Source organism: Panthera leo, chromosome A1, assembly GCF_018350215.1.
Source record: "Panthera leo isolate Ple1 chromosome A1, P.leo_Ple1_pat1.1, whole genome shotgun sequence".
Taxonomy (NCBI): domain Eukaryota; kingdom Metazoa; phylum Chordata; class Mammalia; order Carnivora; family Felidae; genus Panthera; species Panthera leo.
Genome location: NC_056679.1, coordinates 45,707,877 through 45,734,648, shown reverse-complemented (window position 1 = coordinate 45,734,648; position 26,772 = coordinate 45,707,877). Strand labels below are relative to the sequence as shown.

General features: G+C 35.2%; 1 long non-coding RNA gene across 1 annotated transcript in view; it reads left to right on the top strand.

The window, feature by feature from the left end:
- LOC122199254 overlaps window positions 1–26,772 on the top strand; it is a 211,844-nt gene that overhangs the window by 175,496 nt on the left and 9,576 nt on the right. The window contains exon 3 of the long non-coding RNA XR_006193443.1: window positions 14,349–14,424. This is a non-coding gene — a long non-coding RNA (uncharacterized LOC122199254). The remainder of the gene's footprint in view (window positions 1–14,348; window positions 14,425–26,772) is intronic.

The window sequence follows — 26,772 nt, the reverse complement described above, 5'->3', positions numbered from 1 at the left end:
TCTTCCCTTAAATTATGTAAATAGGTATTTAAGGCATAACTTACATTTCAAGTTAAACTTCCCTTACCTGATTTCTCATTTTCTATATTCTGCTAGCATCTCTCTGAGAAGGAAAGTGGTTTTCTATATTGTCTTCTTTTAGAGAATGATCTATTCACACTGTCATGGGTGCTAAGGTTTGAGGTAGGGGAATACTTTTCCCCAGTGTCTCCAAATGCTTAGAAAGACATAATGTATGAAGTGCAGAGTTTTAGCAGCTTTAAATTCATTCCCCACATGCCCTGCTGTTCCCGGTTGGTCTACTATTAGATATAGGGCTCAGTCCTGACCGTCAGATATCTTGTACCTACCCTCAACCCTCACAGCAAACCCAGTATCTAAGGTGCAGCTCTGATATGTTATCCATATGTCATGTTCATCTGTCCCCCATAGTTTTGTGGTATGTGCAACTGGTGCTGTATCCAACTCCCATAGTGTATTTTTCTGGACTATACTCGTCAACTTCACATTGCACTGGGTAATACTGTCCCTCTGGAATCCCTTGGACCCTGGTTGAAATCGCGGAGTAAGCAACTAGAAAGTCCATTCAAATATAAAGCAGATACTGGCATTTTCTTAGATTTAAAAATCTGTTTAATAGACTCATGATCTTTGATGGCTTAGATGACGGCTCTCCCATCAGCCAGAATTATGTCCGTGTTCTGAGAATGGGGCCTAGAGAAAAGGTGCATCTTCACCAAGGGTTGATATGGGCCCTAAAGTGAATGTTCCATTCTAGTCATGCAGAACTGGTAGAAGACACCGATCTGTGACATGTAGGTGGCACTGGGAAAGCAGTGAGGCAGTGGTTGTTTTCGGGTACCTTTGAAAGGGCATTCTGCAGCTCCTCATGAAATATATTTCTGATAGCCCTCTCAGAGCTTAATCTTCAGTTATGAAAATGATATTGTGTGTTACCCTGTGATAGGTATTTATTGAATAGTGTCATGGATTGCTTTACTCCAGCATTGTCCTCCTCTAATTCTGTCACCTCTGGTGTCATATGGCATACAGAAGTCTTTTTGTGGCTGGCCAATCAGGGCAGAATGAAAGTGTTTTTATATCTCCTTTGGATGTGCTATCATGAAAGGAGTCCAAGAATTGGGTAAAAATTGGAGAATATCATTGGACGGGCACTGAATCAGCAGAGCTAAGGTGAAGATCTAGAAGACTGGCAGAATTTGAGGTTGAAGCAGTTATAACAATATCACGTATTAAACGTAAGGGATAGAACACGGATAGAAATAGGGGAATGGGTACCTACAAAAGGCAAGAGCAGAATGAACAGACTTGAGGAATGCATCCAATAATAAATTGACAGTCTATCCTATGAGCTGAATAAACAAGAACGGCTGTTTACTTCCTGTTCTATGAGAGTAACACCTTGTAGTCAAGAAGCCATGTTAAGTTAGATATTCAATTTTGTCCCCTTTCAGACATTTTTGTCATTACTGGTGACTTCAGTTTCTCCTTGTCGACCAAACCCTGCTCCCTGCAGACATTTTAGGTGCTTTTTAAAGCAACAAGCTCATTGTTTTTGGTTCTGTTTTTCTTCTGTCAAACTCTGGTTTGATCCATTCAAAATATTAGTGATGAAAATCAATTTCCTCCCCTTGTGACTTTCAGTCAATTTCAAACCCACATCTCAACATCCAAAGCACTCTTGTAATCCTGTATCCATTTTCCCGCCTCTTTTTTCCCTCTAGTAACTTCTCTGATCAAATGTTTGCTTTTTTCCCCCTTCTCATCTTTATTCTTTTTCCTCTTGAGTAAATCATTTTTTCTGCGCATCTGTCAAATGCCCTGTCATTTCGCCTTTAGTTCTTTCCTGCCACAGAGCTTAGTTTCACACATCTAAAGACCAAGGTTGAATCAGCTGAGACTGAGGAAGAATCTAAGAAACAAGAGACCACACTTCCATGGACTTGTCTTTTCCATCCTTTGTTTTCACTGCTTTTTGTTATTTTAAACACGAGTATATTAATATCTTCATTGCTATTGCTCACAGAAGAGAGCATCATCCATTTAATTTAAATTTTTGGCTAATGGCTTTACATTAAAAGTTTATTCCTTTTGACTTATTTCAAGTGGAAAAAAAAAAACTCTATGAAGTGCCAAGCAAAAGAAAAATGCAAAGCAAACACAAGTAATAGAGAAGAATTTTGTTGTTTCATTGAGTAGAATTTAAAAGCATAATAGATTTGGAAGGTTTTTTTTTTTCTTTTTAAGAGTGTAGCATTAAAGCCTTTCTTACAAAACAGTAAAAGTAAGCTAAAATAATGTAAATGGTATGTGTAAGGTGGCTAGTATGAGAATCTGTTTCTTCTCATTTAAGCTCATTATTTCAGAAAATTATCAACAGAAATTGAGTGTGTACACATATACTTTATATATGTCTATAAAACATCAAATTATAATGTAAACCAAGTATTTTTTAATACAAATTTTATCAACTAATTTCACATACTAGAGATAAACATGATATAGCATTATAAGCAGTGGAATACTTGTGTTTCAGAAATTATTTTAGGCAATATTAACTGAAATTAATTTCATTTAGTTTAGGTAAGATTATTGCCACAAGACCTAAGACTGACTAAAAAATAAATAAATAAATAATGATGAATGGCTATTTATTGAGCTGAGATGCTAGATATCTAGTAGAGTGAAGCAAGAATCAATGTAAGATAGGTTTTATTTAATATCTTCATTACGCTTGAAAATTGTGGGAACAAAATTGGCAAAGGATTTTCAAGGATTGATTCATAAAAAAAGATTAAAATCACATAATACTTATAGCTTTGCCAAAAAATGACTCGTGGGTAACGATAAATATTTACAATGACTAAGATTAATTATCTAAGGAGATAAAACTAAATAAAAATAAGCTAATTTGTTTTCCAATTGCTTTCAGTGTACCAGGACATCATGTATCTTCCCCAGCTCTAAAATGTAGACAACACACACTATTACTTTAACATTGGAGACTATAAAAGCAATAAGCATTTGTTGAGTTCTTGCTAGGTGCTAGGTGTTGTTCTAAAATGTCTTACATTTATTAACTTAATTAACATTTATTAACTCAGGATAATCCTCAGATGGGCATTGTCATCTGTAATTATGGAAGACACTAAGGCACAAAATTGCAATATATAGTAATGGTAATACGACTTTTTAAAGGAGACATACCTTGAAGGAGGTAGTCAGGGCTTGAAATGAGGCAAGTCTACTCCATTGTGGAGATGGTTAACCTCCACTCTCTACGGTCTCAGATTAGATTTCAGAATAACTGTAAAGTAGCTATAGGAAGTATTTGGTGTCCAATGTGGCAGATTTAATACATTAAACTCAGACGATATTTATTATTAAGCACAGGCTACATTTTAGGAATTGACTGGAGTGACAGAGACCTCAATGGAAAAATGAAATTTCAACTTGTATATTTCCTTCTCTTTCATTTTCTTTCTCTTGCAGTCTAATACATTTAATTATTGTCCCCTTAGTGAATTCATGATCTTACTAAACCTCCCTCTAGCAAAATTTGGTCTCAATTAATTGCCATGTTGTATCTGAAATATTAAGTCACACCAGGGGAGAAATAACAAATAATAAATAGCATTTTTTATTTTAATAGCCCATAGTCACCTTTCTCAAAGAGTAATTCCTGAACCAAGTATCATCAACTGTGGAGAGAGAGTTTTGAGTCGGGATCTTTCTAAGCCTAGATATGCTTATAACTTTAATAGGAAAAAATATGACTTTCAATAAATAAGTCTTTACTTGGGACAGGTCTGGAATTGCTTGAACAACTCAGGCATAATCCCAGTTGGGTTTCTTTCTAAACCACCTTGGTTATTTGATTTGATGCAGTTATGTACCCCAAGTGCTGAGGAGAAGGAAGTTATGAAATTCTTAGAGAATATTATTTTTAATTGAATGTGCCCTCTTAAAAGAGCATTTTAATTGAGATTTAATAACTCCATAAAAGATAAATCTAGCCACCATGTAATAAACAGTAATTAATTAGTTAATATCAATTAGATACTAAAAATATTAATTTACATTTAACGTCTAACTAGTGTAATTTGCTATAGCTATCTTATTAAATGCTAATTAAATTCCTAAATATTCTTACAAATTTAATGCATTAATAACAAGAACGTAAGTACATATTTACTGTATCTGCACTTCTGAGTTCATTACATGGCAACGAGATTTATCTCTTTTATAGTAATTAAATATACTAAGCAAACCTCAGTAACTTTTCCTAACACATACCATAACTGTTTTATTAATTTCAAATTAAATGCTCATTTAAGGTTTTTAATCAACAGCTGCCCCAAACAATTTTCTACAGGCAGAGCAAAGGTTATTATATGTTTAATTAAACTTTAGTTTTAGAACTTTTGGCTGAAGCTTTCTAAACATGACTTTTGGTTTCTCACTATAATCAACATTAGCTTTTTCATAATATTTATTAACATTTTCCATAAATTCTACATTTTTTCCTTTGTCCTATCTTTGTACCTTTGTTCCATCTACTAAGTCTATATATTTTTTTCCTCTGTTTAATACAGGCCAGCAAAGTTTTTCTTCCTTTTTCCATCATTAAGAAACAGCTTTTGCTAGTATCCTCTTCAGGTATCTTTTATTCCCATTAATTACCACTTGAGTGTCAGAGAAACAGCCACACCAGGAAACTTTAAAAAAGAAGAAAGAAAGAATGAGAGAAGGAAAAGAAAGAAGAAATGTGTCCTGTGACATTTGTTAGCAAAAGTGAGTCCAGTTGGAAAGGCTAGAAAAAGCAATAACACTCTGCCAAGGTTCAAGCCTCAGGATGATTTTTGAAAGACTAAGAGAAAATACAGTCCTTGCATGTATCAGATGATTTAGAACCTTCAGTCCTTCCAGATATGATGGGGGATGTCATAAAGACAGGAGGCTGCTGAGCAGGAGGAAAGCACATTAGCTATTAACCTTCCCCCAGCCGATCAACTTTATTTTGCAATCTTCCCTCAGAACCATTAGAATACCCTGAAGAAATAACTTTCCAATTAAAAAGGATCTCAGAGAACAAAGCCATTTTATCTCTGACTCCTGGTGTTCTTTATTCCAATAATTTAAATTGGAATTGATTTTTCAATTTAGCCGTTGACTTGCTATGGACACACAGCTGAAAAGGCCGAATGGAATTGCATGGCTGAAATATTTGTCTTTGTGATGCACTTCTCATAAATTCACAGGAGCCCTCTTTTTTTTTTCTTTTTCTTTTTTTTTTGTAATGCATTTTCTTCTGCTGCCTTTGCCTTAGACAACAGCTTTTTAGCACAGCATGGGCAAACTGAGAAAACACATCCACCATGACCTCAGGGGCCTCCTCCTCCATTCCTCATAGACTTATCTAATTGTTACATCTCCTGGAAAATAAATAAATTCAACCTATCCAAAATGATGGGGATTCTTGGAGCCCGAATATTTGTTTTCTAATATATAAGAGATTTAATCTCTTGAAAGAGGAAAATATCTTTCCAGTGTATTTTACCTTAAAAATATGTTGTAATGGAGATTGAACTCGCTTTATAATTGCATTAATTATTAGTAGCTAAAAATAATGGATTTTCAATTAGCACTTACTAATTTTGAATTAAATACTCCAAATACTAAATTGTTCTTTATTACCCTTTTATATCTTATAATAAAAGGACTAGAAATATCCAATTATTCAAGCGCTTGATTAGCAGTCAGAACTTTCTTGTCTATTCACATTGCTGATTGTTTTCTCTCTGTGACCTTAGATGAAATGCCAGTCTTTGTCATCGTCTCCTTCCTGTTTCCTCACCCTGTCACTCCAGCAGGTGTCTCTACTTTCCTTTGTCTTATAGGCTCAAGTCCTGTTCTGAGATTAGTATTGATGTGAATAGCAGGTATGGAAGGAAATCCTGAGCTCAAAACATTGTTTAATTTTTACTAAACACCATATTGCTTATTACTCACACCCCTTGTACTTTTGCTCTGCATTGTCTTTTACATAGCTGTCCAAATGCATGATCTCAGATCTGTCCTTGAATATTGGCACGACAGTCTCTTTTATAATAATCGAGAGCACAAAAGAACACAGAACCCCCAGAATGTAAATGCCATGATAACATGATCTTTACAGGTATTTTTTACTCACTACTCTATTCCTTACATCGAAACAGTGCTTGGCACCTACTTGGTACTCAAAACTCTGCTCAATGTATGAATTATACTGTGGCTCCTGCCTGACTTCTCTTCCCTACAACCAGATATGAATTAATGCAGGGAGAGAAAATATTTATAGTAAATATATTAAATGTACTTTTGTACTGACTGTTGTAACAGAGTAACCATTAGTTACCACTATTAAAAACATATTTTCCGTAGCAGTATGCTAAGGTTTAGGTATTGCTAAACCTACTAATACCCTACTGGGTATTGTATGGTTTACAACACCTTTAAATGTACCATGATGAAAACAATAACACCTCATGACAACATTGGTCACATGCGTAAGAGCAACTCGAGTTTCTCACCAACTAACATCAGAGGGCAGAAGAAATGTTTTTAGAGTGTTTATTAAAAATATATATATATTGTGTCCTGTTATATGCTTGGCACTGTTCTATGCGCTTGGCGTACCGCCAATATATAAGCAAAACAGAAATCCCTATTCTTGCGGAGCTTACAGTCTAATGAGAGTAAACATGTAAAGTTCAAGCATAATTTAGAAAGTAACACAGTAGGTTAAATCATTTAGAGATTAAAGATGATGTAGTAGGTTAAAATGTAAATCAAGCAGAGTAAGGATGTTTCAGAGTGTGGTAGGGGAGAGACTGCAATTTAAAGAAGGCTAGTCAGAAAAGACTTTTTGAGAAGGTGTTTGAGCAAAATCTTGGAGCAGATGAGAAAGGGAGTCATCTAGATAATGTGAGACAAGAGCCTTCCAGAAGGAAGGAGCAGATTGCCAAGGGCTCTACCCAAGGAACTTGTTTGGTACACCTCGCAGGAAGAAGCCAGTGTGGCGAGAGCAGAGTGAAAGAGGCGGAAGAGGAGGTGAGGTCAGAGTTGAATCGACACCAGACCTGAAACACCTTGGAGAGCCACTGCGGGAGCTTTGGCTGGTATCCATGGGAGAAATGGAAAAACACTGTCACCTGCTGCCATCCGGCCCTGCCTGATATTGATGCAGTGTTCTCTGCAGTAACACCTGACTACGCCACTGGCTTGCTTTTTGGGGGAGTGGGGAGTGGAAAAGATTGGGGGGGCATTTCTCAAAGTAAGACTTGCATCTTCATTTGGATCGTGAGTGTTTCAGAGATCACACTTCTTATTTTTCTGTTTCCTCTTGACTCTAAGCATCTACTTTGCCCAACTTTGCTAGTCGTCCCCCAGTGTGAGTCTACTTACACGCTTGCCTTACTGAAATGTAGATGACTTAAGGACAGCAATCTCCTCTTTTCACCTATTTCCAGAGTGTGACACAAGATAAAAGCTCCACAAGTGTTTAATGGAGATACTGAGCTTAACTGAGAATTAACAGAAAAAGAAGAAAGGCGAATTGTGTAATTAAAGCATCACTGGCTTGTTTTGCCAATAACTCAAGGTCCTCCTGCTTAAATTGTCATGCTAGATTTTTGTTCTTAAAGTAATTTAGTAAGAAAATTTTCCTGGAAACTTCCTAATGTAGGCAATGATTATATTCCAAAAACTGCTCAGCATTCTCTCCCTAACTTCTACAATTTCAGGAAATTTGTCTGATGTCTGTGTGCATTCAAATTCATTCACACACATAGAGAGAGAATCTCTATTTGCCTGATTCTGAGAGAAACCTCCATTCAGTCAATGACAAGGAAGGAATATGAAATTTTCCTCATTCGTCTGGCAATTCTGTGAAAGCTCCAATCTTTAGAATGTCTCCTCACTATAGATGACAGACAGAAAAGGCAGGGAGAAAAATCTTTTGCCTTCTGCATGTTAATATATGCAATAGCATAAGTGCACATGTCTGTGCACATACATGCACACTTTGGAATATTTGTCTCTGATTTGCTTGTGCGAAACTCATTTCCCTGTCCAGTGTCCCAACAATGTGGACCATCAGTGAATGGGAGGCTCCTTGCTCTTCATGATAACAGCGTGGCATAGTATGTCACTATAATGACTTTCACAGTGCCACAGGTTATAACCTTTTATTGTATTTCATGAGATATGTTTAACTACACAAAATAGTTTTTAAAGATTCATTTTCAAATAGAGTTTTATAAACTTAAAAGAGGATCAGTTAAGAGGACCACACTAGCATCTTGCATTAATTATATACCTATCTCTTAGTATATTAACCTGACCACAAGAAGTTCAACTAGAAGTTACATAAAAAAGGAGGTTTTGTTATATGCTCGCTCTGTACTGTAAAGGAGTAACCTAAACCATGTTGGGTAACTGAAGAGTCACCCAATTCTCTGATGAGCTCTGGATCCTTCATAGGTTAAGCTCTGTTGCTTGAACAGAGAGAGAGAGAGAGAGAGCAAGAGAGAGGAAGAGCGAGCGAGAGAGCGAGAGGGAGAGAGAGAGAGAGACAGAAAGAGAGAGGAAGAGAGAATCTTAAGCAGGCTCAATGCCTGGCGCAGAGCCCTACAGAGGGCTCTATCTCAGGACTGTGAGATCGTGACCTGAGCAGAAAATCAAAATTCTCAGACGCTTAACTGACTGAGCCATCCAGGCACCCCTCTGTTACTCTTCATCTGTGTGTTTGATAGTATTCTTCACATGAAGGTATCTCTGATGCAGCAAATTCCACACTCTTCTGACTTTTCTGGGCACATATCTCCAGTAATCTTCTCAACTCTATCCTGAGTCATTGTACATTTTCCCTTTTTATTGGATAATTCCCAAAGAGAATTAAACTCCAAACCAAAAGCCTGACCCTGCACTTACCCCCAGCTACTATCTTATTTCTCTGATCTTCTTTATAACAAAGGTCCTCAAAAAATTGTTTATAATTTCCCAAACTAATCTTTGTCTTATTTTCTTTTTAAACCCATTCCAAGCAAGTTTTTGTCTCAACTACTCAACTGAAAATACTCTTGTCTTGGTAACCAAAGGTGGTGCTAAACCCAGTGGTCAAATTTATATCAGTGACCATCAGTCAAACCGTGTTTGGGAGTTGATTCCTTCTTCATTAATACATTGTTTTTTTAATTTAAATTTTACTTAACATACAGTGCAATATTGGTTCCAGGAGTAGAATTCAGTGGTTCATCACTTATGTACAACACCCAGAACTCAACACAACAAGTGCCATCCTTAATACTCAACATTCAACTAGCCCATCTCCCACCCACCTCCCTCCATCAACCTTCAGTTTGTTCTTTATTATTAAGAGTCTCCTGTGGTTTGTTTCCCTCTCTTCTCTCATTTCCCCCGTTCCCATATGTTCATCTGTTTTGTTTCTTAAATTCCACGTATGAGTGAAATCATATTTGTCTTTCTGTGGTTGACTTATTTTGCTTAGCATAATACATGCTAGTTCCATCCAACAGCATTACAGATGGTCAGATTTCATTCTATTTGACATTCTGTTTGTGTATATATATATATATATATATATATATATATATACACACCATACCTTCTTTACCCATTCATCAGTCAATAGACATTTGCACTCTTTCCATAGTTCGGCTATTGTTGATAACATTAATACATTTTTCACCCCTATGGCTTCCCAGATATAGCATAGTCCTCATTCATTCTTCTTTACAAACCACTCTTCTCTGACCTTGAACTTATATCATGACTCAGAGCTTTCCTTTCCTTTATTTAGATGTATTTCCTTGGTGACCTCATTATGTCCCACAGTCTTAAGTATTCTCCATACACTGATGTTCCCAGCCTACACTACTTCTCTGAACTCTAGAATTATGTATCTAATTTCTTACATGCTTTTGGTATGCATTTTGTTAGAAGATATCTCCATATTAAACACAACCAAAATATAACACCTGATCTGTCTTTCCAGATTAGGGGAAAGAGGTCTTGTCCACAAATGCCACATCTAAAGAAATGGTAACTCCATTCTTAAAGTTGCCTGCACCAATGAATCTAGTCATCCTTGGGTTTTCCTTTTCACCCCATATTTAATCTATCCGTAAATTATGTTCTCACCCTTTAAAATATATACAGAATCCAACCATTTATCACAACCTTGAATACTGCTCCTCTGATGCAAGTTATCAACATCTCTCAACTTGACTACTGCAGTGATGTTCTAATTGGTGTCACTGTTTATCTCCTGCCCTCTGTTACCTATCCTCTGTAGAGCTTCCAGAACAAAACCTTTAATATGCAAGGCAGACCAGGTTGCTGCTTTGCTCAAAACTACCAAAAAATTTTCATCTTGTTTAGAGTAAAAATCAAATTGTTACAGCACTTTCAGATTGCTCTTGATTATACTGTGCATAGCCCACATTAATATGGTGAGAAATATTGGGGAAATAATGAGAGAAAGACCCAAGCTGACACAACATGCATTTGACCATTCTCCTTGTTTTATTCCAGCTACCCCAATCTTGTCTTTCTTTAAGCAGGTTTGACATGCGTCTACTTTAGTGCCTTTAGACTGGCTGTTCCTTCTGTCTTGATTGCAGTTCCCTTACCTGCCTTAATTCACTGTCTAATTTCATGAAGGGCTTTTTTCAAGTGTCTCTTCCCAATGAATACCTTCTCTGACTACCTTATTCAAAGTGAACCCCTTTCTCCAAATCTCTCTACCATTTCCTTGCTTTCTATTTCCTTTGTAAGCTTCACACCATCTGACATATTATATATTTTACTTAATTATTTCATAGTTATTTGTCTTGCTTCACTAAGTATAAAGTACATGAGGACAGAGATTAGTACTATTTATCTTTGGGGTGAATATTTGTTGAAGGAACAAATGATTGAATATCAATCTCTGGTTTAAGAGTCTTATTACTACTTGCATATCATACATACTTGTGGCTAAAATAACTATTTAACATTTACTTCCAATAATAAATCTTTGCTTTTTAATTTCTTTAGAGATTTGTTTCTTCTCCTGTTCTAAATAAATGCCTAAAATTCATATGTTAATCTAAACATTATTTCTTTCTCTAATATTTTACTTATATATTTGTGTTCCTTATCAGAAATGTATTTTGATATGGAGAATCAATTTATATTTGGGGTTATCAAATATAACTTTGAATATATATTTGAGTCAAATATAACTTTCCAATTTGGCAGAAAACTACCTTTTGGAATGTCAGATTATCTGTCATAAACATTAATCACCAAATTCATGTAGAAAATATGATAATTTTTTTTCTATCAATTTCAACTAACTTAATTTTGCAATAGGGCTTTATGTTTTATTGGCTTGTTTTGGAGGTTATTCTCTAAAACTATTCATTAATTTTCGGGGGTTGTGATTTAAAGCAGCTAATGAGTACTGGGCTCCAAAATAACAACTTCATCTAAAATTTTCAGGTGAAGTAGCTTTATGTTTAAAACAGTGACAAGGGGCACCTGGGTGACTCATTGGTTGAGTGCCTGGCCCTTGATCTCAGCTCAGGTCTTGATCTCAGTGTCCTGAGTTCAGGCCCCACATTGGGCTCCACACTCACCAAGGAGCCTACTTAAAATGACAACAACAACAACAACAATAACAAAACAGTGATGAAGAAATGACAATATAGTTAATCTCAAAATAAAATTACAGACAAAAGTATTGTCCTATATTTCCTATCTTCTTGAGTTTTTAGTAGTTAACAATGAGAGCTGTTGCTTTAAATGCAGAGATACTTCAACTGAAAAAATGCCCAAGTGTTGAATGTCAGTATATTGGCATGTTCATTGAAAATGAAACTAGTAGAGTCTTTAAAAATAAGATTATCTTATGTTTCCTTTTTAGGCATACTGTTATAAACAAAGCTTGATAGTTGATTATGGATAAAAAATAAATTGAAAATACCAGTCTTGAAAATGTAGATGTAAATGGCTAGTGAATAGGAGTTGGAAAATGAAGAAGAAAGAAAAGATTGAAGGACAGGTAGGATTATAACCATCCTGAAGATATTTAACTTGAGTGAGATAAGAGATTTTATTTTGGAAGGAACAAAAATATTTTTTTAAGTCTTAAAAAGTCAACATTTCAGAAAAATAAAAAAAAATAATAGTTCTATTAGAAATTAGAAGAAGATGGTGAGGATAGTTTAAGTGATCTAAATCTTCCCTTGTTTAAGCCATAAATATGATATAAAGTTGATAAATCAATTAATAAATAGATAAGAATATTGTATAATATTATGATGAAAATCATGAAAAACAATAAAACTAGAAGTCATTAAGAATGGGTTTAAGGATTGAAATGGCAGAATGGAACAAAAAATTTTCTTTTGCTTTTCATCATTATCTCTTCTCAACTTTTTGTTTTAAAGGAAAAAAGCTATAGAAAGCATATCATTACCTATGTTATACTCACAATATATATTCAAAAATATGCATTAAGAATTAGAAAACTAAGGGCAAATACACATTAAGAGCATAGAAATTCCATTGAGCATGTTCTCTCTTTGAGCAATGTTTGTGCTTTCCTGTTAAGATGAGAATTTACCTCAATATTCAAATTTGTTTTAATTTTGAATTGTGTCTTTTTTCTCCAGTTCTAAGTGTAGAAAGAAAAAAATCTCTTATTATTATGTTCACCAACTGCCAAGAAAAATATTGGATTTGGATCAGATATCTAGCAACAGAAAGCATTAGAGTTGCTCCAAAAAAAATAATGATTTGGCAGTATATTTTTAGTAGAAAAATAGGGAACGATTTGGAAAATAAACATTAAAATAGCAAAAGTTGAAAACAACAGCTGGATTGTTTGATCCTCCATGAACTTCTCCATTGAAGTCGGAGTCAATGATGGAAAAGAGAAGAATAAAGTAGGGCTGGGATATAAGATCAGGAGAGAAAAGGAAGGCTTTATTTGCATGTTTCATCTGAGTGAACTTGAAGACTATTTTGACATTTCCTACAGGTACTTAAAAGTAAATCTGAGTTTAGAAGAAGAAAAGAAAATTTAGTGAGTAATACTGTTTGTATAAGGCTCAAAATTATTCAAATCCCTAAAAGGAACTTTTGCTTTTTTTCAAAAGTGAAAATTTTGAAATATTCTTGATGTTCTTTCCAAATAATTTTAACACACTTAAAAAAATTGAGTAAAACAAAAATGGCTGTTCTGATTCCACAGAGGGCAACTTGTCTACTTTAAAATGTCTGCTTTCCTAAATGTTTATTTTACTATGCTTACAATTCACTGCTGTACTGAACTTGACAGTTGTGTTAAGTGAATAGCAGGGGAGCAGAGTGATTTGTTTAAGACACTGAAGAGTGTAAGGGGAAAGACAGATTATAAGCATGTGTAGGATTATAAACATGGGTAAATTAATACAGTTAAAGATTTCCTCTCAGTGACTAATCTGGAATATCCTGGACCCTTGGAGAACATGGGGTCATATTCCAGTTGAAATGAGATGGTTATTTCATATTTCCTTGGTACCTCCCTATTCATTTGCTCTTTCTATCCATATGTATCAAAAATGTGTTTAGAACTCTAGTTGCCAACTCTTGATATCCCTTAGGTCTGTAAAAGTGGATGCAAAATGTCAGTTCCTGACAACTTTCAAGTTATGTCATTAATTAGATTATTGTTCCAATTGTTTCTCTTCCTCTTTGGAAGTGAACTCACACTCTTTGCCATGGAACTTTGCAGTGCCTTACCTCTAGGCACAGAATGCTAACTCACTGCCATTGGGCTTGGTCATCTGAATTGTCTTGGCTAATGGAACGTGACCAGACATGAAGCCAAACCAAGACCAGAGAGCTCAGGAGAGTACAGCCACATCCAGCCAAGTCCAGTCAAGCTTGGTGGATCCCCGCCAAATACAACAGCAGTGATCCAGCCTCCTAAAAAGCACAGTTCTAGTGTGACATGAGCAAGAAACAAATGTTAGCTGTCATAAGCCACTGAAAAATTGGGGTTGTTTGTTGGTGCGGCAAATGCTGACTATTTCACATGGCTATTTCTGTAAATGTCGACAGTCGATACAGGAAAATAAGGTGTTATAAAATAAGAAAAAATGAGTTGCAGATAGGGATCAATAGAGAGACATACTGATTTCTAAAACTATCAAAGTTATTGCTCTTACTTTTCATTCAAATATGAATTAACCCAAGCCTGATGTCACAGCTTCGTTTCCTAAATTTGTTCCTAGAAAACCTGATGGAAAACTGTAATTCTAATTGAAGGTGAACCTACCTGATACTGTGTGAATTGGAAGCAACACCAAGGTACGCAAATTCGGGCTTGAGGTGTATATGAATTTACAAACTACTAGTGTTACATAAGTCATCAGGTCATGTCTTCTAGGATTGGAATGCTCCGTATATACTTGGAATCCACTTCTTAGGTACTGCACTCAGAAGGAATACATTTTGTATTTATTTTTCCTTGCCCAGAGACTCTTTCTGTGATTCAGTTCATTAAAATGAACTGTTTATGGCTAAAAGAGTCAGTACTCCTTTGTTAGTACGTTATAGAACCAGACTCATTCTAATCTTTGCAAAAGACACATTTCATTGGATCACATACTTGGGAAGTCCAGATATGCAAATAATGATCCCCCTGCTGCCCCAACACACACATGCCTTATCTATCACTGTCGTAAATTTCAGTTTTTTCCTTATTTCTCCTTTGTGCATGCTGGCTTCATTCTTCCTTGCCAAAGTTAAGTATCTCCATGGAATGTGAATGATGGCTCCAGAGCCCAAGGCTACAGATGTAGGTTCATATTCTAAAATTAAGAGACAATCTTACTTGCTAGCTTTAGAGAAGTGTTACAGGGAGATCTGGTCAGCTCAGCCTGGATATCTTATCTCAGGGAAATCTCTGATTGGCCTAGTCTGGATTATTCATCCCTATGTTGTTTGCCTTGATTGTCCCAATAAAAACACATAGAAGGATTAGGGATTTCTACAAATGAACCAGAAGAATAGAGCCAAAAAAGGCTTCTGAGTTGACAGAATTCTATTTTATTTTTATCTAGTGCAGACCCATATTCATACATTTAAGTAGCTCATATCTAGGAGGGTGATAAACACAGATTGCTCTTTTTTTCCATTTTTTTTTTCTTTTAGCATCTATGACTCTGGCCCCTGGGATTCATGCCTTTACCCCAGCCTAAGTCTCTGTATTTATTTTCCTTTGCTAGATAACTTTCTCTAGCTAAAGCTATTTTTAGTTTGAGGTGGCAAGGAGAGTTTCAAGCTAGCTTCTGGGCTTATGAAATAAGAGAAAATGTTCATAATAATAACTGTCACTGGATTTCTTGTATAAAGATAATATATTTATAAAAGGATTATAAGTGTTTGGCAATTGAAAGAGAGATCCTTGGGGATTAGAGTAAGAGAGGTGTTTGTCACTTGCCAGAAAGAAAGAGAGAAAGAATGGGAAAAAGAGGGGAAACATGCAATGAGGCGGTGGAACTGACTTGATTCTTGATAAAATAAAGATTTTATTCCTTTAAGTATAATCCTTACCCATTATCACTAGATATTTATTAAATATATTAAAACCAGAAAATTATTGGAATATTGGACTTTGTGCAGATAAAAAAGAAAAGGACTGGATTTTGCATCTAGATGGAGGCAAGCTAAAGTGGCACATATGGACAATGAGGAGATCTCAAGGAGCACACCGAAAGTACAAACTGCATGCAATTTTCAAATTGGTATTATTGACTCTGGATTCGCCCAGACTTTAAACTTGAAGTTTATCAAAGCTAGCCTAGGGGCACCTGGGTGGCTCAGTCGGTTAAGTGTCCAACTTTGGCTCAGGTCATGATCTCGCGGTCTGTGAGTTTGAGCCCCGCGTTGGGCTCTGTGCTGACAGCTCAGAGCCTGGAGCCTGCTTCGGATTCTGTGTCTCCCTCTCTCTCTGGCCCTCCCCCGTTCATGCTCTGTCTCTCTCTGTCTCAAAAATAAATAAACATTAAAAAAAAAGAAAAAAAAAAGCTAGCCTAAATCTCTGAAAAGCAAGAAGTCATAACTGACTCCTGGGATAAAAGCTTCTAATGTCAATATCCCTAACGATTGATCAGGGAAATAACCTGAATTCTTCTAGTAGTTTTGAAATCATTTTCAACTGCTATTTCCTAGCACCCCTCAAGACAAGAAACACCCCCAAAATATTGGTTAACTAGCAAAGGAATCCTCTTGTGTGCATTGCATGTTGTTTTTGTCACACCGTATGTGGTCTGATCTGCTCCAGTGTAAAATACTAACTTAGCAGCTTGAAGCAATGATGACTTATTTGCTCATGATCCTGTGGGTCACCAACAGGTCAGCTCATGATCCATTGGGCCTCTGCTAGCTTGGAGAAGATCCCTTGGATATGCTTCTATACATTCTCTTTCATTTTCTGACATAGCACCCCCCCCCCCTTTTTATTAACTATGACAGAAGAGTTCCCAGCAGGAAGACGAGGACACAAGGCCCACTACACAAGTACTTGTCAGGTCTCTGATTGTATCACAACTGTAATACCTCATTGATCAAAGCAAGTTACGTGCCCAAGCCCAGAATCAATGTGGGTGAAATCTACATACAATACACTGGAAGCCATTAATATAACAACCTACCATAGATAGAAATCTTGTTATTACTGGTTATGAAAAGTTCTGAGGGGTGCCTGGGTGATTCAGTCAGTTAAACGTCCAACTTTTGATATCAGCTCAGGTCATGATTTCATGCTTCATGAGATTGAGTCCTGGGTCAGCTCCATGTGCTGACAGCTTGGACCTTCTTGGGTTTTTCTTTCTTTCTTTCTTTCTTTCTTTCTTTCTTTCTTTCTTTCTTTCTTTCTTTCTTTCTTTCTTTCTTTCTCTCTCTCTCTCTCTCTCTCTCCCTCCCCTGCTCATGGCTGTTCTCTCTGTCTCTCAAAATAAATAAATAAACTTAAAAAAAGTTTTGAGTCTAGGCTACAGGTTTAGTGTCTTTAATGAAGACGATCTTTGAGGATCAGAGTGTGTGTGTGTGTGTGTGTGTGTGTGTGTGTGTGTGTGTGTGTGTAAATTGTTTTCTGTTATCGCATAAGGAGGGAAGTTAAACCCTTTTGTAAAAGGCGACTTCTTAGAGTAGGAAATGAAAGTTAGTCCTATAAAGTTAATGTTTTTCAAAACTGGCCACAGTAATATTCTGCTTTCACAATACTCACAAATAAAAAATTTCTATTTTCTTCATTCAGAGGTTGATTTTTTTTCATGTATGTAGGAAAAATTTCCATGAGTGCATCAAATGTGCAAATTTTTCCTCTCTTATACTTGGTGTGTAGCACATAGCTTAGCATGTGTTAGATGTTAAATATTAGTTTGAATAAATAAAGGAGTGAATTCATTAGCTAAGTAGTAGAAGAATTATTGAACAGATAAAAAAGAATTGTCTTACCTGGTCTGGTATCTTGAATTCTTCTGTCTGTTTATTTTCCTAACACATACTTACCCCACGGGAATCATAGTCATGGCCATATCTTAAGCTACCATCTGTAACATTATGTTCCTCAAGTTTATGTGCCAATACAACTCTTATTTTTGAGCTCCTGAACTTTATTTTAGAAATATCTGGTTGAGGGTCACCTGGGTGGATCACTTGGTCGAGAGTCCAACTTCGGCTCTGGTCATGATCTCACGCCTCGTGAGTTCAAGCGCAGCATCAGACTCTGTGCTGACAGGTCAGAGCCTGGAGCCTGCTTCGGATTCTGTGTCTCTCTGTTTCTCTGCCCCGCCCCTGCTCCTGCTGTCTGTCTTTCTGTCCTCTCTGTCTCTGTATCTGTCTCTCTCTCAAAAATAAATAATCATTAAAAAAAATTTTAAGAAATATCAGGCTAAAAATCTCTAGGCAGGTCAAATTTAAAATTTTCAGAAGCAAACTTACCTTTTTCCTATAAAGTTGCCTGATCTTCAGTATTTTCCATCTTGATGGACATCAACCATAACAACTTCTTACTAGATACATCTCTGGAGGCAAGGGAAATGAAAGTGCGAATGAACTATTGGGACTTCAACAAAATACAAGGTTTCTGCACAGTAAAGAAAACAATCAACAAAACTAAAAGACAACCTTTGGAATGGAAGGATGGGAGAAGTTCAGAAATTGACTTATCTGGTAAAGGGTTTGTATCCAAAATCTATAAAGAACCTATCAAATTCAACACCCAAAATACAAATAATTCAGTGAAGAAATGAGCAGAAGATATGAATAGACATTTTTCCAAAGAAGACATCCATATGGCCCACAGACACACTAAGACAAGCTCAACAACACTCATCATCAGGGAAATACAAAACCTGCAATGAAATTATCACCTCACACCTGTCAGAATGGCTAAAATTAACAACAGGAAAACAACAGATGTTGGCGAAGATGCAGAGAAAGGGGAACTCTCTTACACTGTTGGTGGGAATGCCACTCCGGAAAACAGTATGAATGTTCTTCAGAAAGTTAAATATAGAACTACCCTACAGGCCAGCAATTGCACTACTAGATGTTTACCCACATTACACACAAATACTGATTCAAAGGAACACATGCACCCCGATACATATAGCAGAATTATCAACAATAGCCAAAATCCAGAAAGAGCCCAAATGTCCCTCGACCGATGAATGAAAAAGAAGAGGTGGTATGTATATATCCAGTGGAATACTACTCAGCCAGAAAAGAAGAATGAAATCTTGCTATTTGCAATAACATGGGTGGAGCTAGAGAATATTATGCTCCATGAAATAAGTCAGTCAGAGAAAGACAAATACCACATTATTTCACTCATATGTGGAATTTACTAAATGAAGCAGATGAACATAGGGGAAAAATTAAGTAACTTTGGAAATTTTTGGATATAAAAAAGAAAGAAAGGCTGGTTAGAATTCTCAGATAGGACTTGAAGTTGCTGGAATTTCTTCAGCCTGCAAGACTAAACTCTGTTCTTTAAGCTACTCAACTGATTGCATAAGGTCCACCCAGATTACATGACAATCTCCTTTGCAATTATGAGTATAATTTATTGCTAATCAGCTGATTATCACCTTTAACCACATCCACAAAATACCTTCACAGCAACACTTAGAACAGAATTTAAGTGAGGAACTGTGTAATGTAGACTTGCCAAGTTAATACATCAAAATACCATCATAATTGGGAATATAACTTTAAAACAATCTGCAATACTTTAGGATAGGGGAACTAAAAACAAGGAGGGGGCTAACTTTTAGATTACAATTGATTACACCTTAATTTTAAAATAAGTAACAATTATGTCATTGATATGACATATAAAAATACTTGGTATTTTAAAACTATTTAACTTAGAAAATCATTGAATCGTTTTTGCTAAGACTACAGTAAATATCATTTTACCAAACATTTGAGTTCATAAGAATTATTTAATGTGTAGAGATATATATGCAAGAAAATGTGAACTATTGTCTGGTTTGGTGTGCTAGAGAATTAAACATAGAATTTAAATGTAGGATATAGTAAATGAACATATAGAATTGTATCAGTTTTTCAAAATATTTTTCTTTGGAAAAAGCTTTTCACTAAAAACATGAGTTGTGTGAATTAGTTGCAAAATATTATCAAAATAACAACCAAAATATCTAGGCTGTAGAATAAGCCTCTATTGTTATAAATTATTATATAAGCTCTTTTAGGAGTCCTACATAGAAATAAAATATTTTAGAAATAAGTATTTATATCCTACTTTGAAATAATATACATTTAATATGTTAATATTGCTGTGTAAAATTAGGTTTTCAAAGCTAGGAATAAATCCTGGATTTTGACATTAGCCATCAGGATGATTAAGTAGAAACATGCCAGGTCTATCTAATTTGAAAAATTCAAATAATCAATATTCCTAGTTGATATCTAATTATTTTTGCAAATTATTAAAATTTTAAAAACTCAGAAATACTGACATATATTTCATTGCCTACATTTTTATACTGCATTAGGGGATTTTTATTACATAATATGTACTAAGAGTAAAATATAAAAATTTACATGGGTTAGTAATATTTATCACTGTAATACTTGATGCCATATATGATGAGCTGACCTAATAACAACCTTTGAAAATAATTTGAAAAACACCTAAAGAAAAATAAGTTTACAACCTATGTGTTTAAAAGTTAATGTACATTTTCAGGGCATTCACAGGTAGGAGGCAACAGATACAGTCCCTTAGTCTAGCACATCCATACTCATAACATCTATTTGCTTTGCTTTGTCAAAACATATGAAAAATCATTAAAGTGTTTTAATAAATGTCTGGTTTTCCTGCTCATTCATCTTATAAATATTAATTAGCCATGGATCAGGCAATTAAAGTTTAATCAATTTGCACTAATTAGCACCACATACTTGCATAAAAAGATAAAACCAACTCCTGCATCTGGCTGTTATTTGCAGTTTTTGTCAAGTGCTGATGAGTTTAATCTTGAAGGGAAGATTAAGAAGAAAAGAAAAAAAATAAATCAAGAAAGTAGTGTTAATTTTATTAAATTTTCACTCAAAGCACTGGTCATGAGTATCATGGAGATAATGCCAGCAACATTATACTTCTTTATCAAAGCCTGATTCACCGACTTCTTCCTCATAGCCCCATTCAAAAGGGAGGGGCTCCATTTCTTCTATTTATGATACTGCTATATTCATTTTACTTCATTTTTACCATGAATTCAAATCTGACTCATTTCTATTCTTTGTGACTTAAAACTTTTGAAATGAATGTTGCCTTTATAGCCATAGATTAAGGGTCCACTTTCTTTTCAGAATGAATGTGAGTGATCTATATTGAAGGAGAAATTAAAAAGTTGTAGCCTTAGAAATGAAATTGAAATGTTAGTCACTAGAAATTACGTGCAACTGTTATGATGAGAGATCTCTGAATGACTTACAATTTGCATTCTGATCCTTTGTGGGCATTTCTTAGCTGGACACATTTTGTCCTGTGTAGGCTTTAAGAGACTAACTCCTACTTCTCTGTCTTTGACTTCTGAATTTGATTAAATAAATTACACTGCCAATCTAGTAAGGAGACATTGTACAGTGCATTTGCATTACTATTTTGTGTTTTAATAACCAAAGAAAATAAAGTGTTCCATTACTGCCTATTCATATAATTGACAGGGATTATAGGGAATGGAACTAGTCTTTAATCACTGATGGAAATTTATCTTAGGCTTGGCAGGTAAAACTACACGTTTTAAGATGATTTAGCATTGTACTAAAAAATAGAGCATGATTCATAAAAAAAGCTATGCACCATTTACATGAGGATTTTTATTCAGTTTATGCAAGAATAGACCAGTGAATGGTTATTGATATTTTTCAAATAAAGTATGTATGATTCATTAAACTCCCTATTCCCCTGTGAGCAAGCCACTGCTCTGTTAAGCACTCTTTGCATACATATCTCATAAAGAAAGCAAAGGCAGAAAAAGGGGGTGTCATGCTTCAATGCCTTCTTTTAAAAAAGTGCCTAAAAATGAGATCACATACAGTAACAGATAATTCTCTAAACTACCATCTGGATCTCAATACATATGATTATTCACACTGCTGTTGAAAAAAAAAAGTGAATACGTTCTTTGTTAATATAGTATATGCATACTGCTATAGAGGTATATACCTGTGTATACTTAAAAAAATAAGACTGAATCGAATGCTGATGCTCTAGAATCTTTCTACTATGAATGAAATGGTGTATGAAAAAGACTTTTGAAAAATCTAAATGACTATAAACATAACAGCTTCATAGAGCAAAGAAAAGATATCACTGCTATGCTTCAATAGACTCCTCATGAACGCATTCCCTATCTTCTTACATGAACAGTATTTGAAATTCTTTCTTTTTTTATAATTTTTTTAGTGTTTATTTATTTTTGAGACAGAGACAGAGCATAAACGGGGGAGGGTGAGAGAAAGAGAGGGAGACACAGAATCTGAAACAGGCTCCAGGCTCCGAGCTGTCAACACAAAGCCCAACGCGGGGCTTGAACTCACGGACCGTGAGATCATGACCCAAGCTGAAGTCGGATGCTCAACCAACTGAGCCACCCAGGTGCCCCTGAAATTCTTTCTTGTGTTTATATAGAGAGGTAAGCCAGCATGGCATAGGGGCAGGATCTGAGTATACATCTGTGTTCTGTGTTCTTCAAAGCTAAAGGTGTTTGGCAATACTTGTAGTGTTTCTGATTCCCTGTCTTCTCCCTTCTCCCCAACCCACAGAATAGGTGTTCATTCTCTGTTTTGTGCAACAAGTATTTATTGACTATACATTTATTTATGAATGGTATAGGTAACCAAAATATATATCACTTGGGGAGTGGTGAAAGGAATTGACTATGTTACACCTAGAAAGCAACAGGTATCATAGTTGTCTTCAATATTGAAACATATACAATATGGAAGAAGCCTTAAAACTTGCTGTGATTTCAGGAGGTAGAAGAAATATGTAGAAGGCAAAGGAAGATATGCATTTACTTCACATAGAAAATAACTCTTAAATATAGATGTATGCCTTTTAAGTGGTTTGTCATGGGAAGAAATAAGTCCAGTCTACCTTCGTGGAATTCTTTGTGGAGATTGTTGCTACTGAATAGGGTTGGAGATCAATTGTAAGGTTGTAGGAGAAAATATCATATAAATATGTAAGAAAATAATGTATTTAGACAGCATCTCCTTTCATAATACATATTTGTAAATTGCTGAAGTTTTTGCACAAAGAATGCAAGTTAATTTCCTTATTTAAGGTTAACACAAATTTTCATTGTCATTATTAACCTGAATCCCCCAAATAGTACACTCTTCTCTACAAACTGGAAGGACAACTTATATAGCCCAGTTTTCTGATCTTCTGTGGCTTAAAATCATTCTCAGATGCTACATTTTTCCGAGAGAAGGAAGTCCATGTAAAAATGATGTCGGCTCTAATTTTTCTTCCCTGGCTTTCTCATTCCATTGTACTTTTCAGAGGGACTGTAATTAAGAAATAATGGGATCTCTGTAGCTTATTCTAGCCTACTTGATAGAATTTCCTCACTCTATACACTATTCGTTAGAGGAATAAAGACCATAGAGTATGGGAAGCTTCTCTTCTTGAGACAATTAGAAAAATGATTGTTCATTATCTGAACAGTCATTTCCTGAAAAACAGCCTAAACTATACAATCAGATATATTTATAGATAGCAAATAAAGGCTTAGGAATGTTCAAAATTTTTAAGAGTGGTATATATCTTTGAATTTGCTGATACTTTGTTCTGTTCTCCAATAATATAAATTATAGGTATTGTATACTATGATTAATTAATGAAGGTATAAAACAACACATGACATAGTAATAAATGAAGTCAAGAGCCTCAATGTAGAAATCTGTAGAAAAGGATCTTTTATCTGAATTAAATTTAGATATGCATCATAAAAATTTTAAAAAAAGTTGTGTTAACCAATTTATTTATTAAAACACTAATAATCATTTAAATTCTAATTTAATTATCTAAAAGATAACTAAATCTTACCTGTAAGATATAAGGAGGGATAATAATTCAGTAAAGAAAAAACAGAATTTTTAAGGAAAAATATTAAATACAGTACATGTGATCTCCATCTGGTAAGACAGAGACTAGGACAAACTATGTTGTAATTAACTCAAGTAGAAGGGGTATTTGAAAAAGCAAGTAGAAAGTATGAGCAGAAATGTGAATGCATTCTCCCCCAGTTGATTGTAATCTTCACCTAACTTGATGTTAATAAGATATAGTGATTTTATTTTTAAATTATGTAGCAATTTATTTTTAATAAAGAGAGATTTTGACAATTTTTGCATATGATACTATGTTTTGAGTGATTTCAGGAAATAGGAGAACTTTGGCTGGAAGAAAGTATGATTTCAACAAAACAACAACAACAAACTCCATCAACTCCTATTACACTGCAAACCATTTATCCAGAGAGGCAAACATTTATCTGAAATTCCACCAACAGTACTGAATAGCTATGGTTATTTTCCAGAACTTAACGGCCTCTATTCCTAGAAAAGCATGCCTATTCATTTCTTCATGACGCAATTCATACATTTTTCTCTAGAATTCCCTCTATGATTATTAGAAAACCAATTACTAAGAAATCCCTTTGCTCCCTTGTAACCCTTTTTTGTATTTATATATTGTACCCTTCATGTGTATTCTCCATATACTCTTGTGAGTATTTTGCATTTCTCTGTCATGTTTTCCCATGAGAAAACATGCCTAATTAAAATACGTGTAGTGCTAACAATTCCATGAAAACTCACATGCTAGAAATGAGTGTGATGTCTTTCCATCATCAATGAATGAAAAACTACCAATGCTTAGGAGCAATTGTAATGTGAAAAAGAATATCTAACCATGTTGTGATGATTAAGTGGACTACTGGAGCTAGACATAATGAGTCTTAAACCAAGCTTTTAAAGTTTTTTGTCTCTAATGTGGCAATTAGAAAGGATCATTTTAAAATGAAAACTTTGCCTACATTAAAAATCTAAAATATTAGAATTAGAAGAAATATGACTGCGATTTCCTTTTCTTTCCTTCAAGAAATAGATATAGTATATTTTGGCTACCATCATCAAACTAAATGTTTGCAAATTATTTATTTGAAATTAAAAACATGAAAGCAAGATACAAGATACGTTATGAATAAATTCTGATATGGAAAAATGTTCTGTTGAGTGACATCGCCAATTTCCTTCAGGTGCATGCCTCCTCATAACTTTTCACCTCTCACTTGTCCAACTGGGGTCTTCCTGACATATTCTTATTAATACTTGGTCTTGAAACATTTTCAAGGGTTTATCTCTGTAGATCAAGTTCATCTTGGACTTTGGTGACCAAAGTCCAATCAAAATGTATCTTTATTGCCTATGTCCTGAGATCTATCTGCCCACTGTCATACCATAACTTTCACATAGAACTGGCTTTCTCTTGCCTGCTAGACATTTGGAGAAATGTACTCTTTCCCTAACAGGAAAACAAATTACTTTTGTCCAGAATTCAGAAAAGGCACATGAGGTTTTTTTCTGTCTCATTTCCATGCCTAGAGACTAACTGGGTGATTCAAATGGCTAGGAATATTCATCCAGGGCCTCAGTTCTTAATTTTAGTGTCTTGGATGGAAGTTCCAGGAAACCTCCATTCACATGTCTGATAGCTCAGGGTGTTGCTCGTAACCTGTCTGTTTCCATGTGGCTAGTTGGTCTTCTGAATATAGAGATCTCAATGTAGTTCATTGTGGTAGTTGTCTGCCAAGAGGAAGGAGCAGAAGTTATCCTTTTAAAAACATAAGCCAGGGATGGACACCTCATTACCTTTACCATGTTCTATTGGCTTAAACATAAATAATCCCAGCCCATAGTTTTCCTCTTAATGGTTAAGATGGTTAAGAATTTGTAGCTACTTCCTGGAGTCCACAGATTATTTACATTCTTTCTACTTTCAGAATGCACTCAGCTTTTCATGATACCCCAGTCTCAACCCATTATGTCTTCAGATTCTAGTCTGGAAACTTATACTCTAAATAGATCTAAGTGTGGGTTAAACACGTCTGGTGTAGTTCCTCAGGTGTAAGTCCTTGGATAATGACTCGTCATAACCTGGAAACTGAGAAATTAAGTTATTTGCTTTTTACATGAATCATGCAATTTTAAGATTTCTGTAAGACAACTTCAATAGACCTTTCCATTCAAAAAGGAGAACAACAGGATCACACAGCTGTTAACTAGTCCATAACATTTCTGAAATCCTGCCATGTCCGTGTCACTGGTTTCTTGATTAAGGCATAGCCTTGTTTCCTCGAAATGGTTCTCTGTGGCTCTTTGATACACCTGCTGGGCTCTTGGCTCCACCTTCTGAGTCTTATTCCTTTTCAATAAAAATGTAACCATGTTTGCTGTTGAGTAGCTTTCTTATCCTATTTTCTGATTATAGAAGTTCTAGGACCTAAAGGACCTCTGTTATTGTTAAACTGTCTCTGTCACTTTCAGACCAAGCCAGTTGCATTCCTTAAACATTTCTTGGGTCTCTTGTGTATTACATTTTAATCTACTCACTTAGACAGGAGCCATAGCTAGAAATCTTTTTTGAAGACAGATCTTTCCTTACGTTGGGCTAAGAATTAGGGTTTTGCGGGACGATGTCCTTGAGGTTCTTCAACATTGTTTTGTCTCACTTTGCAAATCTTTAGGCGTTGCCATAAAATTTTTTGAGGTATTAACAAAGGGTTTTGCAGGCTGATGTCATTTCTTAAGTTGAAGTTTGTTTTTCAGGACAAGATAGGAATGAGGAACAGTTTTAATTTTGAACCTGCTAACTTTTGATTTGGAAATGTTTCCTCTAGGGTTGACTGGGAACTGAGCGGCTTTTTCTTTAGTTCATCTCTCTCTTAACCATACTTTATCATATACTGCTGAAACAAATCCATTGGCTCTTTTAACACATTGATTGAAAATTTCCTTGACCAGCTCCATTAACTCATTAGTTATATTTCTATTTTCCAGAGCTTACCAGTTTTATACCACCACATAACATATGCATTCCTTTTT